The following is a 14,063-nucleotide window of genomic DNA, read 5'->3' on the forward strand; positions in this document are numbered from 1 at the left end:
AGCCTTCGAGTGGCTCGCTGTTCATCGACGTTTTTGTACCAACACTCCGGTGAGTTAAATCGTTCTATCCTGGGAGGATATATTCTAGCACCTCGGGTACTTGAGGGGAATAATTTCCTTAAGGACGCACTGTGTATTCAGTGGGCTCGATTTATTCCTATACTGTTTTTCTAGAATTTATTTTATTAAACAAGTATTACTAACTTTCTGTTTTATTTTTTCAGAAAGTTTAATTGTTTATTACAGCAATACAGAATTATAACAATCAACAATCACTTAAATAATAAAACTATTGCTCAAGTCCCACACTAAGATCATGGAGAATCTAACAGAGTAATATGAGTTTAACTGACGGATATGCAAACCCCAAAGAGAAGGAAATAACTAACACAAGCTAGATAAAGGTGAAATGAAAGCCTCCATGAATAATGTGGTGGCTCACCTCAGTATTAGAATCCACTCGAACGAACTCGTGAGTCACTAGCTCTATCTCCCGCAACATATCTGCATAAAGATGCAGGTAAGGAGTGAGTTATATGTAAATATAATCCACTAAGATCCTTGACCCGCTACTTTAAATACCTCTTGAACAAGTGTTAGAAAATACAAACACACCACAACAAGAATAATATAATAAACGCCATAATAACTCAATATATATATGTATCAACATAGCTAATAAGAATTAACCAACAAGAGTAGACACTAAGGGCTTGTCATAATTGTACTGAAAGAAATTAACCAATACATCTACGAGTCCACAATGACACCATAATGCCTCAAATATGTAACGGAGCATACTTAATGCTCACTGAAGCATACACAATGTCCCAAATATATCAAGAAGCATACACAATATCCGTATGATGTACGAAGGCATACACAATGCCCAACATCATGGCTCACAATCGTATCAAACTATCCAACTCAACATCATGGCTCACAGCCGTATCAAACTATCAAACTCAACATCATGGCTCACAGCCATATCATGCCATCAAACAACCTATAAATTTTTATTTTTTTATTTTTCAGCCATATGACGTTCCGGTTATAGGTGCCTTTTGTTCATGGTAGCCTTAGATTCATAATAACTCTATTTATGTACTTTTCAAATAGATATATATTTACTTCATACCAGCTTTGTAAACTCTTTTCGTAGAAGTTCATGATTTGTACAATCAGTTCTTGGGGAAATGTAGTAGTTTTATATATTTTTTTAATTAATTGCCTTATTAATTTCATTGGAATTGGATAGTTGATAATTGGCTTACCTAGCAGGTTGAGTTAGGTACTATTACGACTAGTTGGATTTTGGATCGTGACAAATACAAAATAATAAAATCAAAATTTGAGATATTTACACACGAATAGTGATGTTTTGACTATTGGCCTTTCTTTCTTTCGTTCAACAAATAGCGCGGCAAATTCACTAGTCACTTGATACAAATAGGAAGCGAGAAAATAAAAGGATAATATTGATACTTTGTATGTAGTCCTTTTTAATTTTATTTTGTGTCCAATAAAACATCTTGACATAAAATGCTACGAATGGATTAAAATATAGAAATAAAAGTGTCTTGCTTGATATCTTTTCATTACAACTGCACTCCACGTTCCAAAACCAGCAAAACTCTATAAATAGAAAAACCAACAGTGTCATATTCTTAGATGGTATAATCTTTTTCTTAGATGGTATAATCTTTTATTGACAAATGTCTACTACAATAATCTTTTTGTGGTTTTTCACCTGCCGTCCCCCGCAATGGAGCCGGACTAAATTTGGATTCGCACTAGGACCTTCATAACAAAAGTAGCTTCATATTCAGAGCTCGAACCCGAGACCTCTAGTTAAGGATGAAAAAATACAGCTACAATAATCATTAGCAAACAAATATTCTTTCCTTCTGCTCCTCTTCATCCATAGTATCACTCAATGTTCTGCATTTAGTTTATGATAAACACAGCACAAACAAACCACAAATTCCAATACTTATTCCAAAAACTCCATAAGAAAACCATCTATTATTTCTCCCAAAAGCAACCGAAATTGGACTAAATGCACCCCCAAGAACCAATGCTTGTCTCACCATTGACACTGCTGAATTCCTCACACAAGTTGGAAATAATTCCACAGGGTAAATCAATAGTACCTTAAAAGATGTACATGCACTAAAAAAAGAAACCAATTCAAACCACATTTGTAATTCTTTAAAAGAACCATCTTTAACTATTGCACAACCTATGCTACAAATTCCACTTAATACAGCAAATGCCAAAAGTGATATTTTTCTTGTTAGTTTGCCAATAAGAAAGAATGTTACCATAGAAGCTGGCAATTCTGATAATGCATTCAATGTGACACTAAAGTATAGTTTAAAAGGTAAATTTCCAACTCCTAGTGGCATCCCATAGTAAATCAATCCAACACCAAAACCAACAAGCATAACTTATATTAGTCTCTTGAAAGCCCAATTCTTTTCTACCAACATCTTGATAGCTGAGTAGAGATTGATTGTGGACTCTAAGTTCTGCGTTAGAAGTTTCAAAGATTTTACATAAATCAGACATGCTTTATTAATAAAATAACATGCAAATAAAAAAATGCTGAATAAATCAGACATTTGGACTTGTTTACTCCGTGTACACATAGAGGTACTTCTACGCTTTAGCAACTAGTTTTAGATTTTTTTTAATTTTAAAGACAGCTTGGTTCACAAGACATCCCGTGTTCATGCAAGATTCAGGAAATTGTTTGCACCCAAGGGGTGTGATGCAGATAGCCTACCATAATGCAAGCATTAGTGACTGCTTCCACTACTCGAACTCGTGATCTATAGAGTTGCACAAAGACAACTTTAACATTGCTAAAAAACCAGTTAAAAACCTTAAAAGTGAATACATCCAAATATTTGTAGAAATTGATGTTATAGCTCCGCTTCCAACCAAGATGTTGTGAGTTCGAGTCACCCCAAGAGTAAGGTGGGGAGTTCTTGGAGGGAGGAAGCCGATGGTCTATCCGAAACAACCTCTCTACCCCAGGATAGGGGTAAGGTCTGCGTACACACTACTCTCCCCAGACCCCACTAGTGAAATTATACTGGGTTGTTGTTATTGATGATGATAATGTTATAGCTCCGGTAATTGACATAATAAAACATGATAAAACCAACATGTTTTTTCGACCAAGTTTTGTGTCAGCTAAGGTAGAAAGAAGGAAACCTCCGATAAGACAACCTATGAAAAACGAAGACGCTGGAAGGCCAGTGAGAATTGAACTCGCACCTTTTAACGATTATTCATAAACGGCCAACGTGTTGGTGAAGACACTAATGAATGTTTGTTGAGCATCGAAAACCATGATAGAGATATGAAAATGGATTGTAAGAATCGTGCCCATCCAAATTCTCGTGTGCAACTTTCTACTGTTACATCAAGTGTTATTGCTTTTTTTTTTTTTTTTTTGGCTTTAGTAATGGTTCTTATTGGTCACTCATTGTTTTTTTTGTAATTTGCAAAACTTTCGACTTAATATGCTATATAATAATATAGAAGTATTATAAAATAAAACCAACTTAGTAAAACATGAACAAGACATGTTATGAAATAAAAGCAATTTAGTAAAACATGAACAAGAAATGGAGATAGAGAGAAGGAAGAGATTTTCTTCTTCAATTGTGTGTATTTTCTTATTTATTACAAGGCCTTTATATAGGCATGAAAAGTGAAGAAAAATATGTCATTGAATATGTCATTAAGCATTTGAGAAGATCATGGAGGAAGAGTAGACATCCACCATAATTTAATTTTTCTTATAACACTCCCCCTTAGATGTCCATAGATAATGTGCCTCGTTAAAACCTTATTAGGAAAAGAGTACACATGTTTAGAAATACGCCTTTTGGTTGCATCGTTAAAAACCTTGCAAGGAAAACCCAGTGGGACAAAACCTTATAAGGAAAAAAGAGTACAACGCGTATTAACTCCCCCTGATGAGAGCATCAATTCACATCCTTGAGCCTTCGCATCCCAATCTTATACACTAGTTTCTTGAAGGTTGACGTCGGTAGAGATTTGGTGAACATATCAACTATATTATCACTTGAACGGATCTGTTGCACATTGATATCACTATTCTTTTGAAGATTATGTGTGAAAAATAATTTTGGTGAAATTTGCTTTGTCCTATCCCCTTTATGAATCCTCCCTTCAATTGGGCTATGCATGCTGCATTGTCTGTGGGTAGTTTGTCATACTTCAAACCATATTTGTCTCGAATAAGGTATATTATCGACCTCAGCCATATACATTCTCGACTTGCTTCATGAATAGCAATTATCTCAACATGATTAGATGAAGTAGCCACGATTGATTGATTAGTCGATCGCCAAGATATGGCAGTGCCTCCATATGTAAACACATAGTCTGTTTGAGATCGAGCCTTGTGTGGGTCATATAAATATCCAGCATCGGCATAACCAACAAGATCGGGACTGCAATCATTGCCATAAAATAATCCCATATCGGTAGTCCCTTTTAGATACCGTAATATGTGTTCGATTCCATTCCAATATCTCCTTGTAAGAGCAGAGCTATATCTTGTTAAGGCATTAACTGAAAAAGTTATGTCAGACCTTGTAATATAAGAAAGATACATTAGTGCACCAATTGCACTAAGATATGGTACTTCGGGACCAAGAAGCTCTTCATTATTTTCATGAGGTCGGAATGGATGTGCTTTATCCATATGGAATCGCTTTAAAATCTTTTTAGTGTATGCTGATTGATGAACAAAAATTTCATCTTTCATATACTCAATTTGTAGACCAAGACAAAATTTTATCTTTCCAAGATCTTTCATTTCAAATTCTTTCTTTAAATAGTCTACTGCTTTAGGAAGCTCTACTGCTTTAGAAAGCTCCCTAGGAGTTCCAATGATATTTAAATAATCAACATACACGGTGATTATAATAAATTTAGATCCATATCTTTTTATAAAGACACAAGGACAAATTGAATCATTCTTGTACCCTTCTTTCAACAGGTACTCACTCAGGCGATTATACCACATGCGCCCTGATTGTTTCAATCCGTATAAGGATTTTTGAAGCTTTATTTAATAAATTTCTTGGAAACCTTAATATGCTTCAGAACAATTTAAATCCTTCAATGATTTCCATTATACGCATATCACGTTTTTCTTGTATTGCCAGATTAAAATCTGAAATTGAGACATCCACCACATGAGAACATGTCTCTATATAATCAACGCCAGGATATTTACAAACCTTCTTGTGACACAAGTCATCTTTATGTCTATCGGCTTGACCTTTTTTCACACAAGAACATATTTATACCTCCACTGGCTTTATACTTTCAGGTGTTGGGACTATCCGTCCAACTTCATAATTTTCAGGTGAAATCAATTTTCATTGCGTATTTTTTATTTGGCCAATCATTTATCTGTCCAAATTTCATGATAGATTTGAGCTCAAGATCCTCGTCAATATTAATAATATTGAGCGCTACATTATATTAACAATATCGTCGACGATCATTTTATATCGGTTCTACTATTACCCAATAAAGACATAACTTATTGAGATCTCTTTATCTTATTATTTTCAGGTACCTGAGCCTTTCCCATGAGGTCTTATGAAGTGTTATGTCGTGGTGCTCTTCTAGAGCACTTGCCTCCTTATTATGACCATCTTGAACATTTGCTCCTCTCCTTTTTCAAGGAGTTTTATCTTTGGAACCGATTAGTCTATTATGCTTCATGCATGCCATAGACTCTATTCATTATGAACTTTATTTTATTTGGAGCATTAGCAGCTGAATATGATATTTAACTTTGGGTCAGCAAATACGTCTGGCAATATTTTGCAAATGAATTATCCCTTGAACTTCAAGTTCACATTTTCTCATACGAGGATCTAGATGTACTCATAATAATTCATTACATGCATTACTTTTTCAGCTGCCCATTTTCTCCCTCTATTGTTGGGATCACCGACATATATCCCTAGCCTTATTTGGGGATCCATCTTTGTACATTGTGGTGGAACAATTAAATCATATAGCACATTCATATTTTTAGATGGAAATTATTTGGTTCCTGACCCTGAACTGATTGTGATAGGGAGAACTTATCTTAATTTGGCTAGATGCGTACAAGTGCTGTTGCATATTAAATAATACATCACATACCAAATTTTATTTTGGCAATTTTGTTCTCATAACTAATGGTTTAGCTATAATTGGAGGCATACAATTTCTGCTAAATCAACTTGATTTAAACCAGTATTATCAAGATAAATAATCATAATTTATATTTTGGAACTGTGCTCTAATAATTTGAGCAATCAATCTTACAAAAGCCAAATTGCAAGTTGATAACAAATGCACATGTGACCAAAGAATAGATGCATCTATTAAAATCATATAATAGTAAACGGTCGACATGGCAGGTGACTGGGCCCATATATTTATCATCTTTTATTAGTTCCAGAAATCAAAGGATTCAATCCCAACTTTAACTGATATATCATGAGAATAAGCAGCACAAGAGAATTCTTGAAGAATCTTATATTTCTTCAATATATGTCAATGTAATTCTCAATTAATTTTTCGCATTATAATTGAACCGAGATGGTCAACCAGTCATGCCAACTAATATTTGTTTTAGTAAACCTCTAGTTTACTTATGACATATGATTCCATCATCATGCTTATATTTGTGTAGTAAAAATAAAAAGAAAATCGGGTAATCTTTCATATTTATCCGTCATGATTATAGAAATATGAAAATATTCAATATTCCTTTTATTTATAGTCTCAATATGCCAACCACTTTGACTAATACATTTGAAACTCAAAAAGTTTTTTTTGAGACTTTACAATATCAATGTCGTGAATATTTTTATTCATCCGGGTAGTAACGAATTAATTTTTTCGGAGCTCTTAATAATTTTTGTACTACAAGATCTTTTGTCATACCATTCATATAGTAAATGTCTCCTTCATGGAGAAAATTATATCATAATAAATAATCATTGTCAAAATCATCATAAGAAAAGTATTTTTTTTTGCTTTAATTTTGCCTTTAATAACTTTCTATAAGGCACAACAAAATATTTTTTTGTCGTATCACATGTACGCGACCAATGACATATTCATGTAACCACACAATAATATTTATTCTCTTTATTTCACTCAAACCTCCCTCAGAGGTGAGTTGTGTGGTATTCATGCAATCATGCATTGCATGTCTTTATTCATTACTTTTATAACATATTACAACATTCACCTTTAGGAATGGGTCTGCATTCTCAATACTTATCACAAGTCACATTCTCTTCAATGAATGTATCATAATCGGCGGCGTACTTTATTATTTTGCATACCAATTTGATGGTAAACATTGCCTTCACATTTTGAAGAACTATTATTATTATTATTATTATTATTATTATTATTATTATTATTATTATTATTATTATTATTATTATTATTATTATTATTATTATTATTATTATTATTATTATTGTGTACAGGAAATGCTTACCTCTTGAGTTAAACTCTTCATAATATCATTTGGATATAATTCTCAACAATAGATTTTCGTTTACTCAAATCAGCTAAGTAATTAGTGTCAAACAGATATATGAAAATACAAAATAATATTAAAAATTCACATGTGGTCTTTGCTGCAATAAGCTTACTTCAAGATCAAAGTGATATGACTAGAACATTAAAGAAAAATAATATATCAAATAGAATAATATAGTACTACTAGTTACCATGCACTTTTATGGAAACTAAGTATTATGCTTTCTAGAAAAACAAAGAGATATAGCATAACCTTTAATTGAAAATATTATTGACAATATTTTTAACATTAATGAAAAAGTCAATACTGGAATGACTCTACCAACTTGTTGCCTCCCACATCAGTTATAAAATAGGAGCAGTTATGTATTTTAAGTCACAAGAAACTAAACTCTTTTTTTTATTTAATGGAGTGTACTAAGAATATCATGTACAAATAATATAAAATTGGATTGCAGAGATACAAACTCACTCAATTTTTCAATATACGAGAATTAAAAGTTTTGATCGGCCAATGCTAATTCAAAATATTTTTTCATTTGGATCGTATATTTATTTATCAATAACGTATGCTAGTTGTGCTATTAAGATTACCCGAGAGAAACTTACCTCACATTACCTTTTTAAAAGTCAGAATGGCGCATGATGGTCAAGCATATATTTTATAGGAAAACGTTCAGTTAAGGGAAACTTTACATAAGGTTCTTGCTTTTTTTTTAACTTAGGAACCAAAGTTCCTCAAATGACTTTGCAAAAGCTGTAGTAGCTCCCCAATTTCTTGTACTTCATTTGGCCTTTGGTTTAGTACGTAACTCTTGGCTGCATCATTATATACTTATGATTCTTATAATAAGATCTATATAACCAGGATACAAGATGAATGAGATCAAATCAAACTTACAACAAATATTAGAAACCCGTTCATTGAAATGGATATTGATAATGCAACAAAATAAAATAAGTAAAACATGGAGTAGTAATTAGTTTACATTTAAGTATTTTTCTTTATAAAGTAAAACACTTAAGAATATGAATGGATTTGTAAGAAGAAAATACTTAGCATTGGAAACTTTCATAACAAATAAAGTACCTATGAGAAAAACGAATAAGAAAATAAATTAATTAAAAAGGATTAGAAAACGTATCTTAGCATTAACATTATATGCCTTATCACAGTGTACTGGTCTCCTCAACTTTATTGTTACTTCAGTTATGTTTGATACCATTCTTTGAAATTGCTAAATGAGAAAGAAAAGTTTATCTCTTCAAGATGAATATTAGGCACGGCAGGAACATGCCTTTTATGATGTAGGACAATTTTGTAGATATAAGTAACTCAATTGATTAGGGCATCGTGCTGATAACGTGTTATAAAATAAAAGCAACTTAGTAAAACATGAACAAGACATGTTATGAAATAAAAGCAATTTAGTAAAACATGAACAAGAAATGGAGATAGAGAGAAGGAAGAGATTTTCTCTTCAATTGTGTGTATTTTCTTATTTATTACAAGGCCTTTATATAGGCATGAAAAGTGAAGAAAAATATGTCATTGAATATGTCATTAAGCATAGAAATATGTCATTGAATATGTCATTAAGCATTTGAGAAGATCATGGAGGAAGAGTAGACATCCACCATAATTTAATTTTTCTTATAACAACAAGAAGTTTATATATGCAAAAACGATAGGACAGGACATGGACCTAGTTGTACTTATTTTTTTTATTAATTATGTCAACTGGACTCTGTCGTCTAGCCATAAGCTTACCAAGAAATATTTTTAAAGTGAAATAAGATTTCAACTAGTTGCTCTACTAGCTGCTAGTGTTAGGTTTCTTATTTTCGTATTATATGGAAATCTATGAGGTCAATTCTATGAGCTTGGATTTCGAGAGTCCAATTTTTTTATTTTGGTCGGATATAGATTTTTTAAGTTTTTTGAAATATATTTATATACTTGGAAACTAAGGTAAAAAGTACAATAAGTTATAATAATTAATAATTTAAAATATCTAAAAGGCATATAAAATAATTGTGGTCAAAGAAAAACTTGATTGACTCTCAAAATTCACTGTCACATAAATTGGAACTGAGGAAGTAATATTTATTAGCAACTGATGTCTGAAACCCATTGGCAGAACTTAATTTGGATTCGTGCGGTTGAAAGGTCACTAAATAGGGTTTTAGCATTCATTATTGTGTACCGATGAAACTGGACCCATGACACGACCCGATTTTTGATAAAATAAATCAAGTAAGGGACGTGATGACAAGGATTCGGAATCGAGGCAAGGGACTCATCGAGACAGGTTCCGGGAGCACGACGCCCTCCCTTGAGAATATCGGGACCGTGACCCCGGTATCGATCCAAATCTTAAAAGATTTAATGATTTGATGACTCTGCAGTTGGTTATGAATTTCTACACATCTCTTCCGTCGTGGCGATATTGCAAGAGTTGGAACAAGACTTATATATGTTATGAGGTGCATTGTGAGCATCAAATTCGTGGAATTTCGGCTATTATTATCAGATGATGTTATTATGGTCATGTGAGTTATGCAGTGCATAGTGTGAATTCAGCAAAGGTATTCAATCATGTATCGGTGCATCGTGTAGTGATTGATACGGTGTTCGTATGATGAGAACAGGCCTGGCAGAGAATTCTGGATGTTAGAAGTGGACTCTAAGGCTTATTTATCAAAGTAAAAAGAGAATATCTTCAGATTTAATCGAGCTAATGTGCTCAACTAAGTTGTGGCAGCACGGGTAAGTGCACGAGGTATTAAAAAGTAATTTCGGACAACCCTAGAGCAGTTCTTAGCACGTTCGAGGACGAACGCATGTTTAAGTGGGAGAGAATGTAACGACCCGACTGATTGTTTTGAGCTCTAACGCGTCGTTCAGCAGTTTGAGGCCATGAGCATCTTCACTTCACGTATTATGACTGGTACGTGTGGTCAGAATTAAAATTTCGGAAGTTCAGAGTTGATTTGAAAAGAAAATTCTCATTTTGGAAGCTTTAAGTTGGAAGAATTGACTAAGGTTGGATTTTTGAGTAAATGATCTTAGACTCGGGATTTAAAGGTTCCAACAGGTTCGTATGATGAATTCGGGCTTGGGCGTATGTCCGGATCAGGTTTTGGATGACCTGGGAGCATTTCGACGCCTATTGTGGAAGTTGGCATTTTGGAAGATTTTTCATAAATTTGGGTTGAAGTGCATTTCAATGTTATCAATGTCCGTTTGGGATTCCAAGTCTAGGAATAGCTCCGTATGGTGATTCTGGTATTGGGAGCACTTTCGAAAGTGGATTCGGAGGTCCGTAGGTCATTTTGGAGTCATTTGGCTAAAGCTAGAAATTTGAAGGTTTTTGACAAGTTTGACCGGAAGTGGATTTTTTATATCGAGATCGGATTCTGATTCCAAAAGTTGGAGTAGGTCCGTAATGTAAAATGTGACTTGTATGCAAAATTTGATGTTAATCGGACGTGATTCGATAGATTTTGGCATTGAATGTGAAAGTTTGAAGTTCAAAAGTTCTTTAAGCTTGTATTGGAGTGCGATTCATGGTTTTAGCATTTTTTGATATGATTTCAAGGCTCGACTAAGTTCGTGATGTATTTTGGGTCATGCTGGTATAATTGGTTGAAGTCCCAAGGGCCTCGGGTAGATTTCGGATAGTTAACGGATTGGAATTCTTGGGCAATGGCTGAAGCATCAGATTTGCTGGTGTCTGGTTTCCTTCTACGCATGCGCGAAGGAATTCCCGCATTCGCGTAGAAGAAGTTAAGGGCTTCTGGGATTTACCCTTCGCGTTCGCGAAGGGTTACTGTGAGGTATGGGAGGTTGTGCTTCGCGTTCACGCAAAAAGGATCGCGTTCGTGAAGGTCTGGCCCGGTGTGCTTCGCGTTCGCGGGAGGAACCTCGCGTTTGTATAAGAGAAATACTAGGGTAGTGACTCGTGTGCTTCTCGAACGTGAGCAAGGTTCCGCGTTCGTAAAGAAGAAGGGCAGCATCTTGGCAGATTGTTTTAAACGGGAGTTTGACCATTTTCATTTCATTTTCCTCCACGGGAGCCGACCTAGGAGCGATTTTGGAGCTCCGTCTTCATCATCTATGTCAAGGTAAGTGATTCCCACCTATTGCAAGTTACATACATGGTTTATATAAGGATTTAGACGTGAAAATTTGTAGAAATTTAGAATTTTGAAGTAAAAACTAGAATTTGGTATTTTGGATTTTTGACCACGAATTTGGGCCTGGAATTGGGAATAAATCATATATTTGAGTTTATAAGGTTATGGGTAACGATTATCTTCAAAATGTTTCGGAATCCGGGCACGTGGGCTCGAGGGTGATTTTATCGACTTTTCGAATGGAGTTGAGAATTGTTATAAAATAATTAATTATGAGTATTAGAGTATATTTTGATTTGGTTGCGTCATATTTGACTAGTTTTGGAGCGACGAGTATCAGTTTGAATTGATGGAGCGGCCTTGGAGCCGGTTATGAAATTTTGGAGCAAGGTAAGTCTCCTTTCTAACCTTGTAAGAGGGAATTAACCCCATAGGTGAACTAAATTATTGTGTGCTTCTATTTGTGGGAGCTACGTACGCACGAGGTGACAAGAGTTTGTGCGTAGCTACTAGCTATGCCTATATCCAGGTAGTTTTAGGCTCACATCATGCCTTGTTGATATTGTTATTGATTTATGCTTATTGCCTTCCTTGAGAGGGCGCGACATTGAGTTTGCTTATTAAATGTTTTGAAAGGAGTTGAAATTGAAGAACGTAAGGTTTAAAAGATTTCGTTTGAACTTCGTAATTTCGAAAAGGATTGAGTAATGCTATAATAGATTAAGAAATCTACATGTAACCGCGTCGCATGCATGTTTCGCGAGCGGGGTAATTTCCTTAAAAAGCTACAAGTTGAATTTCCCTTATTTTGAAAAGAATCAAGAAAGAGATATGATTTTAATGTTAAATTTATATTTGGCCGCGTCGCAAGTATGATTCGCGAGTGCGGAGATTTCTTAAATTTATATTTGACCGCGTCGCACGTATGATTTCGAGCGGGGTATTTCCTTCTACCACTCTTATGGGATCGGGCCGTTCGCCTCGGTATGATTTATGTACCACACTCTCATGGGAGCGGGCCGTTCGCCTCGGCAGGTTAATAGATGCATCTATGGTTCGCACCGTTCGACCCTCGGCAGTGCACAATTTACTTTTATGTTGGATTGGGCCGTACGCCTCGACATTTCCTATATATATTATCCTCATGGAATCGTGCGTAATATATATATATATATATATATATATATATATATATATTATCCTCATGGAATCGTGCGTAACGTTTGGCAAGAAGCCAGTGTATCTGAGGGTTTTTCCCTGATTTGGATTATGACAACCTCTTTGATGAAATCCACTATATCTATACATATGCTCCGGTTACGGAGGAAACTTGCTAGTTGAGAGCTTGAGTAAATTGTAAAGAGAAAAATTGTACTACGTATTTTATACTTGTTTGTTTCATATATTTACTCTGTCTCATATTCATTCACTTCTTTACTGTACCTGATATGATTGGACCATTAGTAAGTGTCGAAGTCGACCCCTCGTCACTACTTCTTCGGGGTTAGGCGGGATACTTACTGGGTACGTGTTGATTTACGCACTCATGCTACACTTGCTGTACATTTTTGTACATGTACATATATGTTTAGCGACCTTGTGGGCGCAGAGGAGTGATTATGGTGGGGACTTAGGTGAGCTGCATTCTATACGATGCACCACAACCAGCAGAGTCTCCTTCAGAGTATTATATTTTGTTTCCTGTCCAAGTTGTATTCCGGACAGTTATTGTATTTTATTTTAAATTTCTAAAAAAGGCTCATGCACTTGTGACACTGGGTTCTGGGATGATTATGGGATGTTCACTATTGTAATTGGAAAATATTGTTATTTATTTTATAAATTCATCTTTTACTAGATAAATAGAAGTAAATTTACGATTTCAAAATAAATATTAAAATGAGGATTTAATTAACTATTTAGTGTTGGCTTGCCTAACAGTGGAGTCCAGCGCCATCACGACCTTTATGGATTTTGGGTCGTAACAACATGGTATCACAACACTAGGTTCACTTAGGTCTCACGAGTCATGAGCAAGTCTAGTAGAGTCTTGCGGATCGGTACGAAGACGTTTGTACTTATCTTCGAGAGGCTACAGGACTATTAGGAGCACTTCCCTTCTTGATTCCTCATCGTGCGATTTAATTCCTTTGAGGCTTATGCCTTCATTTCCTTCCCATTCAATCTTATGCGAGGTGAAGCGCCTACTATCGATCGAGAATTGAGGAATTTTAATGGAACTACAGATGTGGTGCAGAATGTTTCTCCCTACGTAGTTGTTTGGGCTATTGTTGTCGCCTGCGGAAGGATAT

General features: G+C 34.8%; 1 pseudogene; it reads right to left on the bottom strand.

The window, feature by feature from the left end:
* Window positions 1-1,883: 1,883 nt before the first annotated feature.
* The window catches only part of LOC107779252 (organic cation/carnitine transporter 2-like), a 120,534-nt pseudogene continuing 108,354 nt past the window's right edge, over window positions 1,884-14,063 (bottom strand).

Source organism: Nicotiana tabacum, chromosome 13 (assembly GCF_000715075.1).
Source record: "Nicotiana tabacum cultivar K326 chromosome 13, ASM71507v2, whole genome shotgun sequence".
Classification (NCBI taxonomy): domain Eukaryota; kingdom Viridiplantae; phylum Streptophyta; class Magnoliopsida; order Solanales; family Solanaceae; genus Nicotiana; species Nicotiana tabacum.